Source organism: Pteronotus mesoamericanus, unplaced genomic scaffold (genome assembly GCF_021234165.1).
Source record: "Pteronotus mesoamericanus isolate MK-2021 breed Mesoamerican mustached bat unplaced genomic scaffold, CSHL_Meso_final contig_50, whole genome shotgun sequence".
In the NCBI taxonomy this organism is placed as follows: domain Eukaryota; kingdom Metazoa; phylum Chordata; class Mammalia; order Chiroptera; family Mormoopidae; genus Pteronotus; species Pteronotus mesoamericanus.
Window position 1 is genome coordinate 23,618,130 of NW_026555186.1, and position 21,946 is coordinate 23,640,075.

General features: G+C 39.3%; 1 pseudogene; it reads left to right on the plus strand.

Annotated features, from left to right (window-relative positions):
• Positions 1–19,152, plus strand: part of LOC129074738 (low molecular weight phosphotyrosine protein phosphatase-like) — a 191,769-nt pseudogene extending 172,617 nt beyond the window's left edge.
• The last annotated feature ends 2,794 nt before the right edge of the window (positions 19,153–21,946 follow it).

Below are 21,946 nucleotides of genomic sequence, written 5' to 3' on the forward strand. Positions count from 1 at the left end.
CAGCTGGCCATGTGACCCTTTTTTGTTGTTTGTTTCTTCTTGTCCAGTTTTATGGAGATATAACTGACATATAACATTGTATTAGTTGAAGATGTACAGCATACTTATTTGACATACGTATAATATTGCAAAATCACTACCACAGTGTGTTTAGTCAATGCCAGTCATCTAACATAGTTACAACTACGTTCTCTCTTGGTAAAAAAACTTTTAAGATTTAGTCTCCTAACAGCTTCCAAATACGCAAAACAATATTGTTAAAAAGTCACCATGCTACACATTGCACCCCTTAGAGTTCATTTATATTGTAGCTGAAAGTTTATGTGTTTTGACCACTTTAACTTAATGCCCCCAACTCACTTACAATCTGTTCTCTATTTTTAAGTATATTTTATTGATTATGCTGTTACAGTTGTTTCATTTTTCTTTTCCCCTTTATCCCCTTCTGCCAGGTTCTCCCATTCTCTCCAGCATCTCTCCCCCTTAGTTCATGTCCATGGGTCCTATATACAAGTTCTTTGGCTTCTCCACTTCCTATACTATTCTTAACATCCCTCCGCCTATGCTATACCTACCAATTATCTTCTTGTTCCCTGAAGCTTTTCCCCCATTCTCCCTGCTCCCCCTCCCCACTGATAACCCTCCATGTGATCTCCATTTCTGTGATTCTGTTCCTATTCTAGTTATTTGCTTGGTTTGTTTTTGTTTTTAAGTTCAGGTGTTGATAGTTGTAAGTTTGTTGTCATTTTACTGTTCATAGTTTTGATCTTCTTTTTCTTAGATAACTCCCTTTAACATTTCATGTAATAAAGGCTTGCAAATGATGACCTCCTTTAACTTTACCTTATCTGGGAAGCACTTTAGCTGCCCTTCCATTCTAAATGATAGCTTTTCTGGATAGAGTAATCTTGGGTATAGGTCCTTGTCTTTCATGACTTTGAATACTTCTTCCCAGCCCTTTCTTGCCTGTAAGGTTTCTTTTGAAAAATCAGCTGATAGCCTTATAGGAGCTCCTCTGTAAGTAACTCTTTCCTTTTCTCTTGCTGCTTTGAAGATTCTCACTTTATCTTTAATCTTTGGCAGTTTTATTATGATGTGTCTTGGTGTGGCCTCTTTCGGTCCAACTTGTTTGGGAGTCTCTGAGCTTCCTGGACATGTACATTTTCTTCGCCAGACTGGAGATGCTTTCCTCCATTATTTTTTCAAATAAGTTTTCAATTTCTTGCTCTTCTTCTTCTCCTTCTGGCACGCCTATGATTCAGATGTTGGTACATTTAAAGTTGTCCCAGAGGTTCCTAAGCCTCTCCTCATTTTTTTTTAATTCTTGTTTCTTCATCCTATTCTGGTTGAATGTTTATTTTTTCCTTTTGTTTCAAATCATTGATTTGAGACCCGATTTCCTTCCCTTCACTGTTGGTTCCTTGTGTATTTTTCTTTATTTCACTTTGTGGTGAAATAAAAGGAAAAGCCGTCACTTCTTCCTTTATTTTGTGTCTGTACTCAATCATTTCTCTGAGCATCCTGACTACCAGTGTTTTGAACTGTGCATCTGATATGTTGGCTATCTCCTCGTTGCTTAATTCTTTTTCTGAAGTTTTGATCTGTTCCTTCATTTGGGCCATATTTCTTTGTCTTGGCACACCTGTTACATTGTTACACTCCTGTTACATTGTAAGGGGAAGAGCCTTAGGTATTCAACTGGACAGGCAACCCACTTCACCATGTTGTGGCACTGTATGTGGGGGAGGGGTCAGAGAGGAAACAATGCCACTTGCTTGGCTCTCACCCCACTTTCACTCACTTCCCCCGCTTCCCACAAGCAAATTGCAACCTTCAAGGTGCTGCCCTGGTGCTGATTCCTGAGTGGGTAGGCCTGTGTATGTTCTAGGACTCCCTGGTCCCCTTAAATGGACTCTCTTAAGAGACTAGCAGTTTATTCTGCTGCTGCAACCCTCATGGGTTTTTACAGCCAGAGGTCCTGAGGCTTTATTTTCCCAGTGCTGGAACCCTGGATTGTGAGATCTCTCTCGGTCCCCAGTTGTTCCTCCCAGTTTTTATCTGCATGTGAATGTGTGACCACCCAGTCTGCCAGCCACCACCTGGCCCACCTGGTCCCCCCAGCTGCCACCTTGCGATGTGTCCTCTCCACTCTGGCTGCCCAACTCTGCTCCTCCTACCCGTCTGGATAAATGTTTCTTCTGTAACTCCTTGGTTTTCAGACTTCCATACATTTTGATTTTCTTACAGTTCTGGCTGTTGTTGTGTCTTTTTAAAAATTGTTTGTTATCCTTATTTTGATTGTGTGAGGAGACAAAGCATATCTACCTATGCCATCCTGGCTGGTACCTGTTCTCTATTTTTTATGTTAGGTGTTTGTTAGATTCCATGTATAGGTGAGATCATACAGTATTTGTCTTTCTTTATCTGACTTATTTCACTTAGCATAATGCCCTCAAGCTCCATTCACATCAAATAGCAGAATATCCTTCTTTTTGGGGCTGAATAGTATTTCAATGTGAAGGAGGTATGTATCACAATTTCTTTCCCTTCTTTTAAATTGAGATATAATTGACATGTAACATTATATTGGTTTAAGGTGTACAACATAATGACTCAGTATTTGTGTATATTGCAATACAGTCACCACAGTAAATTTAGTTAACATTTATCACTACACATATCTACAAATTTTCCCTGTGTTTAGAACTTTTAAGATCCTCTCTTAGCAACTTTTAAATATGCAACACAGTATTATTAGCTATAGTCACCATGCTGTACATTACATCCATAGGACTTCTTTTATAAGTGTAAGTTTTTGCCTTTTAACCTGCTTTACCCGTTTTTTCCAACTTCCCATCCCCTACCTCTGACAACCTCAAAACTGTTCTTCATACCCACGAGTTTATTATTTCTTTTAGATTCCATATGTAAGTGGGATAACTGTATTTATATTTCTTTATCTGACTTATTTTACTTAGTATGATGCCTTTAAGGCTCATCTATGGTGTCACCAATAGTTGGATTTCCTTCTTTCTATGGCTGAATAATATTCCATTTTATCTACATCCCACATTTTTTTTGTCACTGATAGACATTTAGGTTGTTTCCATTTCCTGATTATTGTATATAATGCTGCAATGAACATGGGGTACAGATATCTTTTTGAGTTAGTGTTTTCATTTTATTTGGATAAACACCCAGAAATGGAATTGCTGGATCATATGTTCTGTTTTTAATTTTTGAGGAACCTCCATATTGTTTTCCCATAGTGGATGCACCAATTTACATTCTTACCAATAGTGCATGAGGGTTCCTTTACTCTACATCCTTACAAATACTTGTTATTTCCTGTCTTTCTGATGATAGCCATTCTAACATGTGTAAGGTGATAATCTCATTGTGGTTTTGATTTATATTGCCCTGATGATTAGTGATTGTTGAACATCTTTTCATGGACTTGCTAGCTCTCTCTATGTCTTCTTTGGGAAAAAAGGAATCTATTTAGATCCCCTGCCAGTTTTTTAATTGGATTGTTTATTTACTTATTTATTTTGCTATTGAGTTGTATGAGTTCATTATATATTTTGGATATTAACCCCTTATGAGATATGCGATTTGCAAATATTTTTGACCATTCCATTTTCCTTTTCTTGGTCATTTCCTTCACTGTACAGAAGCTTTTTAGTTTGATGTTGTCACACTTGTTTATTTTTGCTTTTCCTTTTGGTTTCAAATGAAAAAATTCACCAAGACCTATGTCAAGACACCTATGTTTTCTTCTAGGAGTTTTATGCTTTCAGATCTAATAGTCAAGTCTTTAATCCATTTTGAGTTGGTTTTTGTATACGGTATTAAGATAGTGGTCCAGTTTCATTCTTTTGCATGTGGCTGTCCAGTTTTTCCAATACCATTTATTAAAGAGACTGTCCTTTTTCTATTATATATTCTTGGCTCTTTCTCATAAATTAATTGACCACATATGCATGAGTTTATTTCTGGGCTCTCTATTCTCTTCCATTTATATGTGTCTTTTTTTATGTTAATACTCTACTATTTATGTTATTAACTATTTATGTTATTATAGTTTTGTAATATAATTTGAACTCAGGAAGTGTGATGTCTTCATTTTATTCTTCTTTCCCAAGAGAGTCTTGGTTATCCAGGGCCTTTTGTGGTTTCATACAAATTTTAGTATTGTTTGTTTTAATTTTGTGAAAAATGACTTTGGAATTTTGATAGTGATTACAATGAATCTTTAAATTGACTTGGGTAGTATAGACATTTTTACTGTATTAATGCTTTCAATCTATGACCATGAAATAGATATTCCATTTATTTGTGTCTTCAGTTTCTTTCATTAATGTCTTATAGTTTTCAATATACAGGTCTTTCACCTTCTTGGTTAAATTTATTCCTGAGTATTTTATTCTTTTTGATGCAATTGTAAATAGGATTATTTTCTTAGTTTCTCTTTCTGATAGTTCATTCTCAGTGTATAGAAATGCAACTGATTTTTGTATATTGATTTTGCATCTTGCAACTTTGTTGAATTCATTTTTTATTAGCTCTAATAGTTTTTGGTGATATCTTTAGAGTATTCTATGCATAATTTCATGCCATCTGCAAATAGTGATAGTTTTACTTCTCCTTGATTTGGATACCTTTTGTTTCTTTTTTCTTTTCTTTTCTTTTTTTTTCTTTTTTATTTTTTTGGCCTAATTGCGCTTACTAGGACTTCCAGAATTATGTTGGCAAAATGGTGAGGCTGGGCACTCTTCTCTTGTTTTCTGATCTTAGAGAAAAAGCTTTCAGCTTTTCACTGTTGACTATGATGTTAGCTGATGGTTTGGCATGGATGGCCTTTATTATATTGAAATAAATTTCTGCTATACCCAGTCTGTTAAAGGTCTTAATCATACATGGATGTTGAATTTTGTCAATTTTTCTTTATCTATATAAATAATGTGATTTTTATCTTTCAATTTATTAATGTGGTATATCACATTGACTGAGTTACAGATGTTGAACCATCTTTGCATTCCTGTAATAAATCCCACTTGATTATAAAATATGACTATTTTCATAATCTTTCTTATTTCTTAATGTAGGTGTTTATCATTATAAACTTCCCTCTTAAGACTGCTTTGGCTGCACCTGATAAGTTTTGGCATCCTTTATTTTTATTTTCACTTCTCTCAATTTTTTTTTAATTTCTCTTTTAGTTTCTTCTTTGACCCATTGGTTGTTTAGTTTCATGTTTAATCTCCACATATTTGTGGATTTTCCAGTTTTACTCTTGCTCTTCTTGATTTCTAGTTTCAAATTATTATAGTCAGAAAAGATATTTGATATGATTTCAATCGTTTTATATTTACTAAGACTTATTTTGTGGCCTAACACATGATCTATCCTGCAATATGTTTCGTGTGTGCTCAAGAAGAATGTATATTCTGTTGTTTTTGGATAGAACATTCTACACATGTCTGTTATATTAATCTAGTCTAACGTGTCATTTGGGGCCAATATTTCCTTATTGATTTTCCATCTGGATCATCTATTTATTTGGCAAAAGTAAAATAATAAAGTTCTCTAAAGTTGTTGTATTGCTGTCTGTTTCTCCTTTTTGGTCTCTTAATAATTACTATATATATTTTGGTGCCCCTATGTTTGGTACATAAATATTTACAAGCACTATATTCTCTTGTTGGATTGACTACCGTATCATTATATAATGACCATCATTGTCACTTGTTCCAGTCCATTTTTTTTCTGATATAAATGTGGCTATATCAGCTTTTTTTTTTTTTTTGGTTTCGACTTTCATGGAAACCATTACTTGTCTTTCAGTTTCTATGTGTTCTTACATCAAGAAGGGGTCTCATAGACAAGAGATAGATTGGTCTGCTTTATTTATTTATTTATTTATTTATTTTTATTTTAGCTCTTTAGCCACTCTATGTCTTTTGTTTGAAGAATTTATTTTGCATTTAAAGTAATCGCTGACAGGTATGGACTTATGGCCATTTTGGTCATTGATTTCTAGTTGTTTTGTAATGCCTTTTTTTCTTCTTTTGCTCTCTTCCTTTGTGATTTGATCTTTCTGTAGATTCTTTTTTTCTGTGACTTTCTTTTTATATTAACAAAATGCAGGAGAAATGCTATTGTAACAGTTTGGGTCCTAAACATTAAGGAAGTATTTTCACTGAGGAGCCCTAAGGTACCATCTGTTCAGTACTATCACTCAGCTACTGGAGTAATCTTCACCTGAAGCTTACATTCTGTTGCACCAGACAGACTTAACAGATATATACATAGATAATAAATTTCTTTATTACTTAAACTCTTAGAAGTTGTGTTTTCTGTTAGTTGCACCTGAAGCCATCTATGTATCAGGGCCATTCTTAAAGAAGAGATAATTGTTATGAGCCAAGTAAATACCTCAAGAAGTGTCTACAAAAGGGGAAGTAACTCCCTTCTACCTGGGACAGTAGAAGGGGATATGATGTCACATGGCACCCCTAGTGGCCTTACAATTATAGATTCTACATCTCACCTATTAGCAAGGAAAAATTATAGAAAAAGTAACTGGAACTAAACCTTAGTGAGCACTTACTGTGTGTCAGGTGCTGACTCTGGTTATTTAATATCTTATGGAATCACCACAGAAAACTCTTTAACTAGTTACTACTACCACTGCAGAGGTAGAAGCTGAGACTCAGAGAAGATAACTAACTTGGCTAATGTCATTGCTAAATGTCAAGCAAGTTTTCCCTCTGGTGTCAATGCTCCTCCTTCCTTCTCCTCTCCTTTAATAGATCCAAGCACCTCTCCCAGCAGTTCTGTTATCATTGCTATCTAGCATATTTAACAGTGAGGATAAGGAAAGCAAGGCAAAAAAAACCCAACTCTGAGCATGTAAATCGTTGGGGACGAGGGGAGGGTGCCGGGGCAGGGAGCTGAGTAGAGGAGACAGTATTTACTCTCAAACTCTTAGTTGCACAGTTTGCCAAGTCTCATGGCCACGTGAGTTCAACATAAAATCACTGCATGTTGGAGCAGTGAGAGAATCTTGTGTCATTTACTTTGATCTTTTCCTTTAACATGTGATGGAAATAAGGCCAGAGAGACTAAATGACCTGCCCTAAAATCACACAAGAGGCAGTGCTTGAGCTAGAACCAGAGTGTGCTTTTGGCTCTCCTCTCTGGTCCAGAGCACAGTGTTGATTTAAAGATATGATTTTAGGAACACCCTGCCTAGGTTCATTTCTTGGCCCTGACAATTATTGAGTGGGTAGGGCAAGTAATTCAATCTTTCTTGGCCTCACTTTACTCATCCGGGCATAATAACAGCACCTATGTCTTGGATATATATCACATAAAATAGCATCAGGAACAAAGTGAGTGCTCTGTGTGTCCTGTGTTGACCTGACCACAACCCACTGCCTCAATTACACTGACTTTTTCCCCATCCTGGCCCCATCTTAAGCACCTCTCAAGAGTCTTGCTAAACTGGTCACGCCCAGTATGAACTAAATTACAATCAATCAGTTATCTGCCTATATCTTGTCTAGAAAAAAAACTTTTGATTACTGCATTGTGAAGCAAGAAAGACAATAGCATAAAAACCCTAATTTTAATCTTAAACTGTCTTACCTTTGTTTTTCCATTTTTGCTTTTCCTAACTGTTGGTAGAAGTAGAAGTAGGAAGCTTCAGTGTTCTTCTCTTTCTACCTTCTCATGATTTAAATCCACCATCAGGAAAGGATCTGGTAAGTTCATTTAGTGGTAACACTGATAAGTCTTTTACCTGTGCTTGTAGAGGCATTTAGCAGTTTTACCAAAGGTTAAAACCTAAAACAAAGGCTCTTTAATTTTAGGGTTTTGGTATCAGTCAAGAGTGGTGGTACAGGTTTGCATTTTGGCTTTGTTTTGCTCATAGTGGAGAAGATGGAGAAGGAAAGAAGGGGAACTACTGTCTTATCCAGGTTGCACCTTTGTGCTGGGAATGAGCTAACCAGGTGGGAAAGAATTGTTGGATTATCCCCACAATTTCCTGAAACAGCTATCTAGGATAGAAAATCAGAACTACATCAGGGAACTTAGGGGAGTAGAGGTGTAAGGCAGATCCACCAAGAAGCAAGACCTTTGCTGAGAACCAAAAAAAGCATACATCACATGTAGAAGCCAAAAAAGGACAAAGGGGCTCATGAGTGACTTCGTGAGTGAGTCTGAGCCCAGAGCTCATACCTTTTTTGATTTGAGATGGCTGTTTTGTGGAGCATGGACAGATTCAAGGCACTAAGACATGGATACTCCTTAATGCCCACTCTTGCTGCTGTCAGGAATGATATACCTTCCAACGTGGCAGGGGTTGGGGGAAAGCATTGGTCAATGTGACCAAGAGTTGCTTGGACTCTAGAAGAACACTACAGTTCCATACAGGTCAGTGTAGCAGTCCACGTGGAGTTGCCTCTGTACTTTCTCTTCACAGAGTTCTCTGGAGATGTAGAAGTCCAGGTAGAAAAGTTCTTCTACCAGAAGAGAAGACCTAGGTCAAAAGCCTAGGGATAAGCATGGGAAGGGAGTGGGGCAGAGGGAGCAGAAGAAGTACATGCTTCCTGATTAGTGGTCCCAAGGGTTATCAAAGTCTTTATACAACAAGCACTGTCCACAGACTTAACAAATACATGTTTTCACACATGTGTGTCACTGGTTTTTCAAATATATATGGAAGCTGTGGTGTGGTTATGTGATTAATATCATTCCTAATTTGTAATTTTTGTATTTTCTCATTAAATAGATAATAAAATACAACTATTCTCATATGTGGACCGATGAAAACATTTTGACTTTCAAAAGACATCCCTTTCTTGAAAAGATCACAAACATCGGGCTACATCATTGCCTATTCCTCACCACTGCCACATGCTTCAATCGTAGTTTTATGACTCTGGTCCCTTTGCCCACCATGACCTTCACCAACAGAGAGTATCTATTTGGTGTCCTCCTCTGAACATTAGATAAAATAAATCAAACAAATATGCTTGTTAAAAACGTCCTTTAAAATATCCCTCAGTGTATTTTCATTGAGCAGTACGCTTGGGGTAAATTCACCTATTCCATCTTGCTTACCAGCTCTTTATATAGATTTGGTGGCAGATTCTTCTGGGGAAAACTGAACTCTGCTTTCTGAGTCTTCCCACTCACAAAAAAATTTAGACAAATGTGATTTACAGGCAAGATATCCCTAAGTAATCTGGGACCTTGGTAATATGTTAAAGAGTGTGCTACTCAGTTTGCTAGTCAAATAACATTTCAAGGTCAATGACACACTGCTGACTTTTTCAGTTTTCCTTCCACTAACGTAAGTTGACTCTGAGACAGTTTTTATATTCTTAATATAATTTTAATTGTTTCAATTTTTTAATTAATAAAAATATATTGTAAGACATTCGAAGAGAATAGAAATGTATAAAGAATAATTGCCCTCATTAATACATAGATAGAGGTGATTAAAATTTGAAATGCTTAGTAACAGTTGTGCTTACTTCTGACATTATTTTAGAGTTATTTTTTCTTTACTCTTAGAAATACTGTAGGTGTCCAAACAAATGTTTGTGTATATAATGCTGAAGAAATGATACTACCTCCATCTCAAGCTTCTCTCCTCCTTCATCACCTTTGCTTTCCTCCTCATCATCAGAAGATCATCTGTCTTTGTGTTTTGTTGGGAAATCTGTGTTCATGGCAGATGTCTGTTCCTATCTGCAGCAAGCAGACTTTGTTTTCTTGAGTTGAGAAACTACATTCATAAACTGGAACAATGTACTTCACCTCTCCAGCTCTTCTGTAAAAGCTGAGGAGTATTTAGAACTTTGATGCTGAAAAAACTATTCCACCCTTTAATATTATTCAAAATAAAAATAATACCAGTCCCTAAAATAAAAGTCAGGACACGCAACAAATTGACTATCCCATGATGACTACTTCCTTTCTTTGGGGAAATATTAAATTCTTTTAATCCCTGTATGTATTTCTGCTTCAGCTGGCTATCAGATAACCCAGTTCTAAAAGAGCCAGGTACACTCTACACTCTCCAAGCTCTGAAAGTCTCTGATTTTGTAGTTACAATTTGTAGAGTAGAAGTAGAAGTGAAGAGATTAATAAATATAACTAGTAACAAATCAGGCCAAACACAAAGAAATCACTTTGAGAGAAGGATAGAAATGAGTAAGACTATTTCACAAGTTGACAAGCACCCCACTTAGGTGTGAGCTGTGCATAATAACTTCCAAAGAGCACTGTATAGAAAGGGGGTGGGCAGTAACTTTCCAGGGGAAAAACCTGACAAACTCTACCCCAGCAGGTAATCAAGGTCAACTTCAACAGTCATAAATAATACTGATAGTATACATCCTTGATGTTACGTGATGAAAAGGCACTTTACATCTGAGGTTCTCTATTCAAAACCCCATTACACTAGTCTAATGAGTGAAACATCAGACAAACTTCAAAAGAGGGACATCCTCTTACCTCTCACAAAATCGTGAGTATATCTCAGAACTGTCAAGACAATCAAAATTAAGAAACTGTAAGAAACTATTATAGCAAAGAGATGCCTAAGGAAATATGACATCTAAATGTACTGTGGTATCCTGGATGGAACCCTGAAATGGAAAAAGGACATTAGGTAAAGAAAAGGAAATCTGAATAAACCATGGACTTCAGTTACTGATATATCTTACTAGTTCATTAATTATAACAAATGTGCATTACTAGATGATGATAATAGGAGAAACAAGGTGCAGGGTATATAAGAACACCGTACTGTCTTCTTAATTTTTACTGTAAATCTTAAACTGTTCTAAACAATAAAGTCCATTTTTTAAATTAAAAATCAGTGAGCAATTACTTAAAGTAAGAACAATGGCCTAAGGGCATTAAAATTTTTTTACAGGCTCACCAAGCACAGACTGGGGGGTTTTCTTAAAAGTATTTAGAAGGAATCCTTCTGCAACCCTGCCTAATGATTCTACCTCATCTGAATTTTCCTGGAATTCTGTGTGATGAAGAGTAGATACTGTTGTGTATATAAATTATTGGCTTATTCTATACTCCGATGACCAACTCACCTGTTTCAGGCTACAACCACCTGGCGTCTTGAATTTAAAATTTACTACGTATAAGCTATGTGCTTCCCTGAAAAGAGTAAAAGTCATTTTACAGTTATACCAAAAATGGATTTCTGGCTGTACAATTTATAAGCTGCATGATAACACTGAACAAATTACTTAACCTTTCTGATACTCAATTTTCTCCTTTGACAGAGAGAAGGGTGGCGGCGGGGGGGGGAGGGTTGTGGAGAGAGAGAGAAACAATAAAATATTGCAGACTTCAGGTGAGCAAGAAAATAAACATAAAGTACCCAATTCAGTACCTGACCCAGAAAAGTCCCCTGTAAGTGATAGCTAATGACAAGCAGGGTCATCAGTCCAAATCAAGAGAAGATAATGTCCTTTGGTAGTACCAAAATACAACTTAGAGCTGTTGCCTTCCAATTCCCCTTCCCACTCTAACAGGTCACACTACATCAAACATAGAGGGCTCGCTGCCAAGAGCTGTGCTGGCCTGTTATCTAAGTGAGTCTTGGTCATTAAGCAAAGTCAGGGTCTTTGTTATTGTTCTCATCACCACTGGCCCAACAGAGAAAGACCAAGCCACAGGGTACATCTCTGCCTGCTAATATCCCTATTCCTGAAACAAAAACGCAATAAAAAGGGCAGTCAGTGTCTGACACTGAGCCTGGGCTTGGGAGCGGATGGGGAGGGGCTCCTCCTCCTTCTTGTTCCTCGGCACCTGTCACTGAGCTGGGGGAAGGCCCAGGCTGGGGCAGTCCTGCTTCCTCCTCCTTCCCCCAGCTCCTGGGCAGCTCCAGACCTCCAGCTCCCAGCAAGGCAGGGCAGCCCACTCTGGGACTAGAAAGCGCCCATTGAGGGCTTGCAGCTGCTGGTGCCGCTTGCCCAAATACTAAATAAAGCCTCAACTTCAGTCCCAGTGAAGAAGTCACTACTGTGTTCTTCCTAAGCCCCAGTCACGGCTATCAAACATTCAAAGCAAACTGGCAGTGGTTAAACACTGCATGTGTTTACATCCCGAATCGTGAATCACAATGGGGCCGCTCGAGCTGCCAAGGCCTGGCCAGGCTTGGCTTTTTCCTGGACCCTAGAGTCTGTTCTCTGACTCAATGGACAGGAGTAAAGTTGAGTAAATGCCATATTGCTTTGCTTTTGATAGATGTTTGCTCTCAGGAACTTCAATAGGATTCATCTGGGGGTGGGGTTGAAAGGCACATCCTTGCAGAATCAAGATGCTGTCTCACATTAGTGGGTGTTCAGAAGCTTTGAGGCTTTGTCAGCTTTCCAAGAAGAGAAAACCCAAGCTATGTAAAATAAAATATATCCAAACAAATTAAAGGATAACTGGGATCCTTTAAAAAAAAAAACAAAAAAAAACCTTCTTTGAAGAAGAAGTGGGGAGGGAAAAGGAGATGAAAGAATGATGGCAGTGTGGTTAATGGGTTGAGTGATGGATCCCTGGGACCTCATTATACTGTTCTCTACTCTTGAGAATTTAAAAGTTGTATTCATTAGAAAAATACTACCATAAAAAAAACCACTTTGTTCTCCCCTTTTCCCAGGCTACAGTGCAAAACTTAGATTTTCTTATAAATATCCAAGTCTATTCTGTCTTTTTAGCTTTTTTATTTTTTTTCTTTAAATAACATGCCAGGATTCTGTTTTTTTTCTAGTAATAAAAATGTACATTATCATCATAGTAAGTTGAGAAATGCAGAAAAGAAATATAACAGAGAAAATATAAGTCCCATGTCTTTGAATTAGCACTTGTTAATACTTTATATATTTCCTTTCAATCTTTATACACTCATATACACAGAGGGAGAAAGAGAAAAAAGAAATTTGTAACATGCCTAAATGGAATTCAGTTCTATGTAGCTTTACACCATGCTTCCCCCCACCCCTGTCCCCTCGGGTGACCATGGCCCATGCCATTAGATATTATTGAAACAATGACTTGTGATGGTTTTAGGTATTTTCACCTTGTGTTTCTCAGTACCAGAAAAAGTTCAGAATGGGGCTCTACTTACACCATGCATATTTAAAAAATAGAAAAGGACTTTTGTAGCTAGAGATTGCAAAGAAATGTATTTTGCACTAAATATATAGCATTTCCTCCGGAATAATTTAAGAATTGCAGCTGGATTCAGCATAGTATTTGGCAAGTACAAATATAGTAGTAAGATGAAGTTTTCTCACCTTCACATGTACTCCAGAAGGGAAATGAGAAGAAGGAATGAAAATAGAGCATAAGGGTGGGGTGTGGCTGTGAGGAGCAAAGCCAGCAATGGGCAGCAATGACTCAGCTCACGCTCACGCATGGAGACTTCTGCGGGCCTGGAGTTAGCTGATGTGACCTCTGTCTCTTCATTAAGAACCTCACATCAAAACTCAAAAGGATGCAGTGACAATCCCAAACATTAAGAGGAAAAGACGTATTGCATATTAAAAGTGCAAAGGAAACAAAGTGATGGCTGACAGATCCCAAGACAGGCTCTGCAGCATTGACTGAGCACCTGCTACACACAGAGCTGTTCAATGGATTATGAAGATGAATGAATAAGCCACAGTCCTTGGCCCAATGGACCTCACAGTCTGATGGAGGAGACATGATGTAAACAAGCTATTGCAGCTCCACATTGGAACTGCATGTAGAGAGAAATGAATAAAGTTCAGTGGGAGCCCAGCTCAAGAGGGACCAGGATTCGCAGCTCAGAAGGTCTCAGAGAGGAAGCACCCTTGGAGCCAAGTTTCAAAGAATGAGACCTCACAAACATAGAGGGAAACAAGAAATAATGAGAAAACATTTCACAATTGGATTAGCAAAGAAAAACAGCTATATTTTAAAATGTCTTTTTCTCATGGCCTTGAAACCAATGTTGTTTGATAGACACTTGCCCTTTTTTCTGTAATAGAAATATTCCTGAAAAGTTTTGCACTGGACAAACTTTGATATTTTTGTAAGCATATTCCAAATAAATAAAGGAACTTGCCATTTAGAGGAACCCTACTGTGACTCTGTTTATCTAGATAACCCCTTATTCATTTGTTTCTTTTTTTCATATGGGACTTTAGGTATCACCTGTAGTTAATACAATCCTGAAAATAGATGCCTTCCCACTTGGTTCCATTCATTAGTTCCAGAGCCCAGAGGACCTTGAGCGAGTTTTACATTTCTTTGCTGATACCCCTCCCCCACTCCCCATCCACCCACACACACTCACACACACACACACACATTAACTGTTCTATTTACATAGCGAATATTAACATTCAGATGACAAAAGGCAGGCAGAGGTGGCCAGGGCAAATGCAAATTTTCAAGTTTAGTTGATTTTGAGACCTACCATATTTGCAAAGCTGATTTAGTATTTTCTCATACTATTTTTTATTTAAAAAACTGGTTTGCAGCTTCCCCCCTACAGATGCAGTGACTGTTGAGGCGAGTCAGGATTATCATTACAACTTCGCAAAGAGAGACACCAAAAGGAAGAGGCATGGTTAGCTGTTCTCCCAGGTACACCCTTAAATTGTCACCTGTTAACAAAATGGAGATACTTTCTGCAGTGACTGGGGGCTGCATCCTCACACAAGCTCTCAGTCCACCAAGTCATAAAACCATCGTTCTTCGGAGATGGATCACACACCACTCTCTGTACTGGAATCTTTTTTTTTTAAGATTTTATTTATTTATTTTTCGAGAGAGGGAAAGGGAAGGAGAAAGAGAGGGAAAGAAACATCAATGTGTGGTTGCTTCTTGTGCCCCTTCACTAGGGACCTGGCCTATAACCCAGGCACGTGCCCTGACTAGGAATCAAACTGGCGATCCTTTTCTTCACAGTCCAGCACTCAACCCACTCAGCCACACCAGCCAGGGCAGAGTACTGAAATCTTGATGATGTTGAAAATATCTATGAATTAAAGGTGGGAGGATCACATGCCAGGTAATCCAACTGGAAGAGTGGGAGGCAGGAGCTTACTCTTGCCTTCCTGTATTTTTCCCCTGATCACCAGGTTTCACTGTGGAGAGAGTAAATAAAGGCTCAGGGTGACTTTTTTTTTTTCAATGAAAAACAAAAAATTCAGTTGTCCTGAAGAGCACTGATAAAGGGAAATAGGACAACTGCAGTTTCTATTTAAAGGGTCATCTTGGTTTCATTTTTCTTAAAGTAAATTTTTGCTTTTAAGAATGTAGTGTTTCATGGATATGTTTCTAGTTTGAGGAAATTTAAACTTTTCAAGGCCATGCTTTAAACATATAAGACATTTGAGAAAATTGCATGAGGCTTTTAGGTCACTTTCACCATTGTCATCTTCCTTTCCTTCACCTTAGACTATATACCCATTGGAAAAACTTATTGTAATATAAGTGTTTTCATGATTTTGATGCTCAATTAGTTTAAGAATAATTTTGGTGAAGATATTGTTCTGGTTGCTATTGCTGCATAACAAATTACCCCCAAACCGGCAGCTTAAAACCACCATGTTATTTTGCTCAGTTTTGTGGGTTGGGCATTCAGGAAGAGCTCAGCCTGGGCAAGCCTCCCTTGGGCTCTCTTGTGCCCTTGCAGTCAGGCGTCGGCTGGGGCTCTCCACAGCAAAGGTTCCACTGTGCTCTCTCGCAAGTCCACAGTTGAGAGGGTCCCCTGGGAGCTCAGCAGAGGCAGTTAACAGAGCCGCTACACCAGCCAGCATGAGGTCTGAGGTTAGTCAGACTTCCTGCACGGTGGAAGGCTTCCCCCACACTGAGCGTCCCAGGAGAACCAGGCCGAAGCCTTTCCAGCCTCAGCTCGGACATCACACAGCATTACTATCAAAAGACTCCGTTACCAGTGAGTCACTGAGACTGGTCTCCTCTTGCAAAGACATTTTAAAACTGCCATACAAGTGTTTTTGTGTTTTTCTTTTAAAAGAACAACTTAGTGCACATCATTTGTGTGTGTGTATTATCTTAAACTAGCAACCAGGATCTTCCTTAAGACCCCATATGTTTCTGAATTTACTTTGTACTTTGAGATCCTGGCACAGGGTCCACATTATAGCAAATGCTCCAAAATGTTTGTTGAAGTAAACACAGGGCTGACAAGCTAAGAACCCTGCCATCCTTCTTCATCCAAGGAGGAGAAGGGACTTAGCCTTTGGTAAGTTGAAAGGCTTATCATGCTGATAAAACCACTCTCTATAGAGATAACAAAAAAGCCTGGGTTTTTTAAGGTAAATGTGTTTCAGAAATACTGTGGTCCCAACCACCCCTGTTCGCTTCCTCCCCTTCCCTGCTGTCCTCACCCGTTTTGCAGATGAGGCCCAAGAAGCTGAGTGACATAACTGACAGAGGTAGTTTCTAGGCATAAATTCTTTTCCATTCCATTGTTGTGTCAGTCACCAGTTGGGGTTCTTTATCAAAAATTGCAGGTGCACTGAGTATTTAGAGAGAGACTCATTTCAGCTGTAATCCTCTTCCTCGTGGACCTTCTCTGCAGTCCACCTGGCAGATAAAGTCCCAGAAAGAGCTTGGCGGGAGGCTGCAGGACTCCAAGTTGCTCTCTTAAGATGCAGGTCAGGAAAACTAACTTCTGGACCCATTCCTCACATCTTGCAATAAAACCTTACATCTGGGGCGGCACTGAGCCTGGAAGGCTTCCTGTGAGAAGGCAGCCCTGTCCCTGAGCCTGCCTAAACCTATGACAGCAACCTAGCCTATGTGCAGGTGGTGGCCACACATCTAGCCCGAGACACCGCCTTAGCCGTTTTGGGTTGGAAAGGCAAAACATCAAACCACCTATTTTACATAACAATGATGCAGTTTTTGTCAGGAAGAATAGTGTGTTTAAAGTGACCACCCAGTTAATTAACCAAGGAAAGTAATCACACCCTCTACTTTAAAGTTTCTACAGCTTTTCCCTTAGGAAGAGGAGGTCCTCGCCTTATATTAACCTGTATCATGGCTCGATCGGAGGCTTTTTCAATTTAGTAAATTCTGTATTAATTGGGAAAGGAAAATGGTAGAACTGGTGTCTGGGATTTGTTCTTAAATTAAGTCTTTAGGTCAGTCAATATTTCTTTAACTCATTAAATTGATGTCTGTGAAAGTGACTGACTTCAAGTGAGCACTCACTATATGTTAATTCCTCTTTTGTTCCCTCGCAGCACTGTATAGTGAGTGAGTCATGTTCACTGAAGTCCAGTATTTCTCTAAAATCCTTTGAATCTTGGCTAGCAAGAAAAAAGTCAATAACTTTTTGGCCTCCTGAATTTACTAAGGCAGATAAATAAATCTCCTAAGTTCCCTGTATTAGTCAGTGTTCTCCAGAGAACCAACAAAATAGAGAGAGAGAGAGAGAGAGAGAGAGAGAGAGAGATTTATTAAAAGGAATCAGCTCACAAGATTATGGAAACTGACGAGTCCCAAGATCTACAGTCAACAAGCTGGAGACTCAGGAGGGTGATGGTTTAGTTCCAATCTGAGTCCAAAAGCCTGAGAATGGGGAGAATCAGTGGTGTATTTCCAGTCTGAAAGCCAGTGGGCTTGACATTGGGAAAGAGCCAATGGTCAATCTGAGACCTAAGGCAGGAAAAAACTACTGTCCCAGCCCAAAGCAGTCAGAGAGGAGGGTCATGTGGGAGGGTCTGCCTTTTTGTTTTATTTAGCTCCTCAACAGATTGAGTGGGGCCCACCCACATTGGGAAGGGTAATCTGCTTTATTCATTCTACCAAATGCAAATGTTTATCTCACCCAGAAGCGCCCTCACAGACACAGCCAGAAAAATATTTGACCAAATGTCTGGGCACTCCACAGCCCAGTCCAGTCAACACATGAAATGAACCATCACACTCCTCTTCCAATGCGTGCTAGTTAAATGAAATTTCTGATGAAATTTGCATGCGTGTAACAGAAAGGGCTTTCTGGATAAAAGGGATATTTTACCGAGGATGTGACATGTGTCCAGTTCTCTGAGCTTCAGGTAGTACTACGTGCTCAGAACACTGTGTTTCAGGGCATGTGCATAAATGGGATACCCTCTTGTTCCCATCCCTGGGAATGCATTTTCCATGATAATGCAGGGCTGGGGGGAGGGAGGAAGATGTCCTTTGCTGCCTGGTTCCCCCAGTGATGATCCCAGGAAGGGATGCTGGTGCAAACTCTCCATCTTTGCTCCAGAAAGTGACAGACTTGCCTTTTGAGACGTGGCAGGGCATGGAGATTAGAGCACAGCTTCACAGACATTCTTAGACAGTGATGACATTGCAGTGCACACAGTAGGAAGGGGCATCATCTGCACATTAGGATCTATCTAAAATTTAGAAATTGCGAATAGGCTGCACTTTGGTCTCATTCAGAAGCCAGAAGCCCGTTCTCATATTGCGGTAGGAGTTCAGCTTGCAGAGTGGACACCACCTGCTGCAGTGGTTAAGACCATGTGACTACCAGCACTGCAGCTACAGGCCTACCAACATAGAGGCAAAAATGGGAAACTTGTAGAGTTCTTAGAGTAGGAATGAAGTATTAAAAGAGTGGCTGAAGAAGGCGTGTGTCAGCCAGAATTCATTATATTTGTAATTACCATGGCTAAAGGGATTATATCTGTAGAATCTTGCGCATGGGCTGTGAAATGGGCACTGCCCTCCCCATGCTGCAGTCAGGAAACAGAGGCATGGAGAACAGAAGTCCCTTATCCTAAGGTCACAGAGCAAGTAAGCAGCAAGCTCCCTGTGGAGATTTGAAACCAGGGAGTCTACCTCCATGCCTAACCACCTAACTAGATACCTCTTGGTTGGGTGAGTCCTCTCTCTGTCACCCAAACAAAGCCACAGTCTGCCCAGTGATTCACAGGGCTGCTGCCTCGCACTGCCAAGTCGCATGGGGATTACTGGGCAAAGGTTCTCTTTTTCTGCTTTCAGGCCATGCCGCTTAAGCCACAGGAGGCCATCTGTGGGGATGAAATGGAAGACCAGACCTGCTGGCGTCAGAGATCTCTCCTCCAGACCGTCGACCAGCCTGAGCTTTTTTACACCTGACTCCCCCCATCCTACAACCCACCATCAATCACATGCCTCTTAAAGGTAGGTACTGTCCATCCCAATCAAGACTTGGGATCCCTTTCCAGTTTTGTTTCTCTTATAAGAAGAATCTTAGGCCTAAATTTTAATTTTACAAGGCCAGTAACTAGAGCTGCCCTCAGTAAATGTCACCCTTCTTCTCTCTTGGTTCTCATCATAGGTAAGGAGGGCCTCCTCTTCCAGGTGTCGGCTGGGCACCCAGAGGTGCTGCTGAGCAAAGCAAACAGGGCGCCTGCCCACACAGAGTGTGTAGTCCAGTGGGGAAGAGAAACATATTCAAAGAATCACGTGTAAATGTAAAGCTATCCTGGGACAAATGCTATAAAGGGTGCAGAGTTCGACGGGCCCAGAATGGACATTTGACCTACTTAGGGAGATCGAGGGAGTCTTCCCTGAGGAGAAGGTACACAGTGCAGATCTGGAGACAAGGGCAAGTGCGTCACAGGAAGGACCTACTCAGGGCCCTGTACCAGGCAGGAAGGAGTGTGGTGTTTTTGAGGAACTGAGAGAAGCCCAGTGTGGCTGGAGAACAGAAGATGGGGATGTGGTCGATGATGAGGGAAGAGTCAGAAGCAGGGACAAAAACTGTGTACAGCCCATGTTAAAGATTTTGGCCTATCTACCCTCAGCAGTTCTTTCAATTCCTGCCGCTCACCAGAATCACCTGGGGGAGCATTTGAAAAAGACTGGCAGGAGGATTTGATACCAGAACAATTAAATTCACATTTCTGGAAATGAGACCCAAACATTGTTTTGTTTTTTGTTTTTTGTCTTGTTTTGTTTCATTTCCTTTCATTTTGAAGCTTCCAGGTGATTCTGATGTGAAACCAGGGGTGAGAATCATTGCCTGACACCAATAGGAAACCATGAATGTTTAAAAGAGAATATGTGTGCTGTGTGTGTTTAGGGGGAAAGGGATGCCATATTCAGATTTACATTTCAAAAAGCATCCTTTGGAGTTAGGAATGAAGAGGTTTCAGAAAGGAGAACAACTAATTGGCTACAGCATGATGCAGGGATAGATGGGGAGCAGCCACGGAGATGGAAGTAAAGGATAAATATGAGAGATTTCTTGTTGGTGAAACCACTGGGACTCGTGGGAATGACGAAATGGACTAACTCAGTGCAGGGGAAAAGAGAGAGCATGATTACCAGGGCTCTGCTTACATAACAGGCTGGATAATTGTGCTATTTGTTGCAATAAGGACAAAGATTAGACCCAGGTACGGTTAGAGTGGGGGTGAGGCTTTAATTTTGACATGCAGAGTATGCTTTCGTTTCATCACATGCTTTACTTCTCTTTTGTCTAGAGCATCTGTACGTCCCTCATCAACCTTTGCTATTTATTATTCGTTACAAACAAACAACAACAACAATAACCACAAACTATTAAGCATGGGCTATGTTCGAGGCATTGGCCTAATTAATCTGTTTTTGATTGTAACTTTTAGAAGCTTACTGATGAATAAATAAAGTTTCCTAGTACATACTCATGTTTTCCTAGGAAAATTGTTACTGTTTCATCTTTTCCATAACTTTATTTATGTTGTATATTTCTTAAGACAGTTTGTGCCAAGGGATAGAAATCTCGCTCCAATAAGCATAAACAACAAAGAATACTTTATTGTAAAGCTATAAAAGTGTCCATGGAATACAAAGACGGACCTGCAGCTAGGTTTCAGGAAAAACTAAAATCATGAACTCATGACTCCATAGTATCCCTCCTAAGTTCTTCCTCTCTACATATCAGCTTTGTTCTTTTCTCTCTCCTCATGAACCACCTTCCATTACTCTTCTTGTCAAGATAAAAATAAAGCATGTCAGTTCATGCTTCTGAGGTTTAAGTCTTACAGCTCCAACATCAGGGAGGTCACCCAGTCTCAGCACTCATTGGCTCACTTGAGCCAGGTGTCCTTCTGTGGACCAATCAACTGTGGCCAGGCAATAAGAGCCTAGGAAAAGGTTATGATCACTCCATATTGATACATATACTCCACAGAACTGTGGCTGAAATGGATGCTTCTGTGATAGTCCACTGGGAGTGCATTGGGACTGGGGTTGCAAGTCTTGGAAAAGCAAGGGCTGGGCAAATTGTGCAAGTTTGCCTGAAAATTTCAGCTGAGTAAATTACCATAATATCTAACTGAAAACAATGCTAAGAAGGCTGAGGATTTTACAAAGTATTTCATTTCTCTGGACTGGTGTTATTATGACATGTAAAGTTTTCAAAATTTCTAAAATTTAATTTTAGACAGCGATAGATGCAAATAGATTTGCATTTGTATATCATTTGGACTATGAGATTTTGAATTGATTCAACAAAGCACTGCACTAGTTCTGAAATGTACTAACTCAAAATATCATTTGCATTTGTGGAGATGGAAAATTATATAACAGAGTCTAGCTCTTTTGATTCTCATTAGTATTTGATTAACACTAAGACTTCCCAAAGCCCTAAAAGAAGTAAAAGAAGTTGGGATTTCAGTTACATTTGGGAAAATATGTACTTTGTTCCCTTAGATATAAAGGATGTGTTAGATGACAAGTCATGAAGAAGCTGGTTTTGACAGTGTATTCTTTTGAAACTCTAAGATAAAAGGAGGGCTTTGCAAATTACTGGTGATGAAAACGATCATAAATACAGATCTCTTTGAACTTTCTTATGAAAATACTGAGAAATATAATCAGGTCAATATTTCCATCCTGACTTCCCAGGGTGTGGCCTACTTTGCAGATTCTATACCTCATGTGT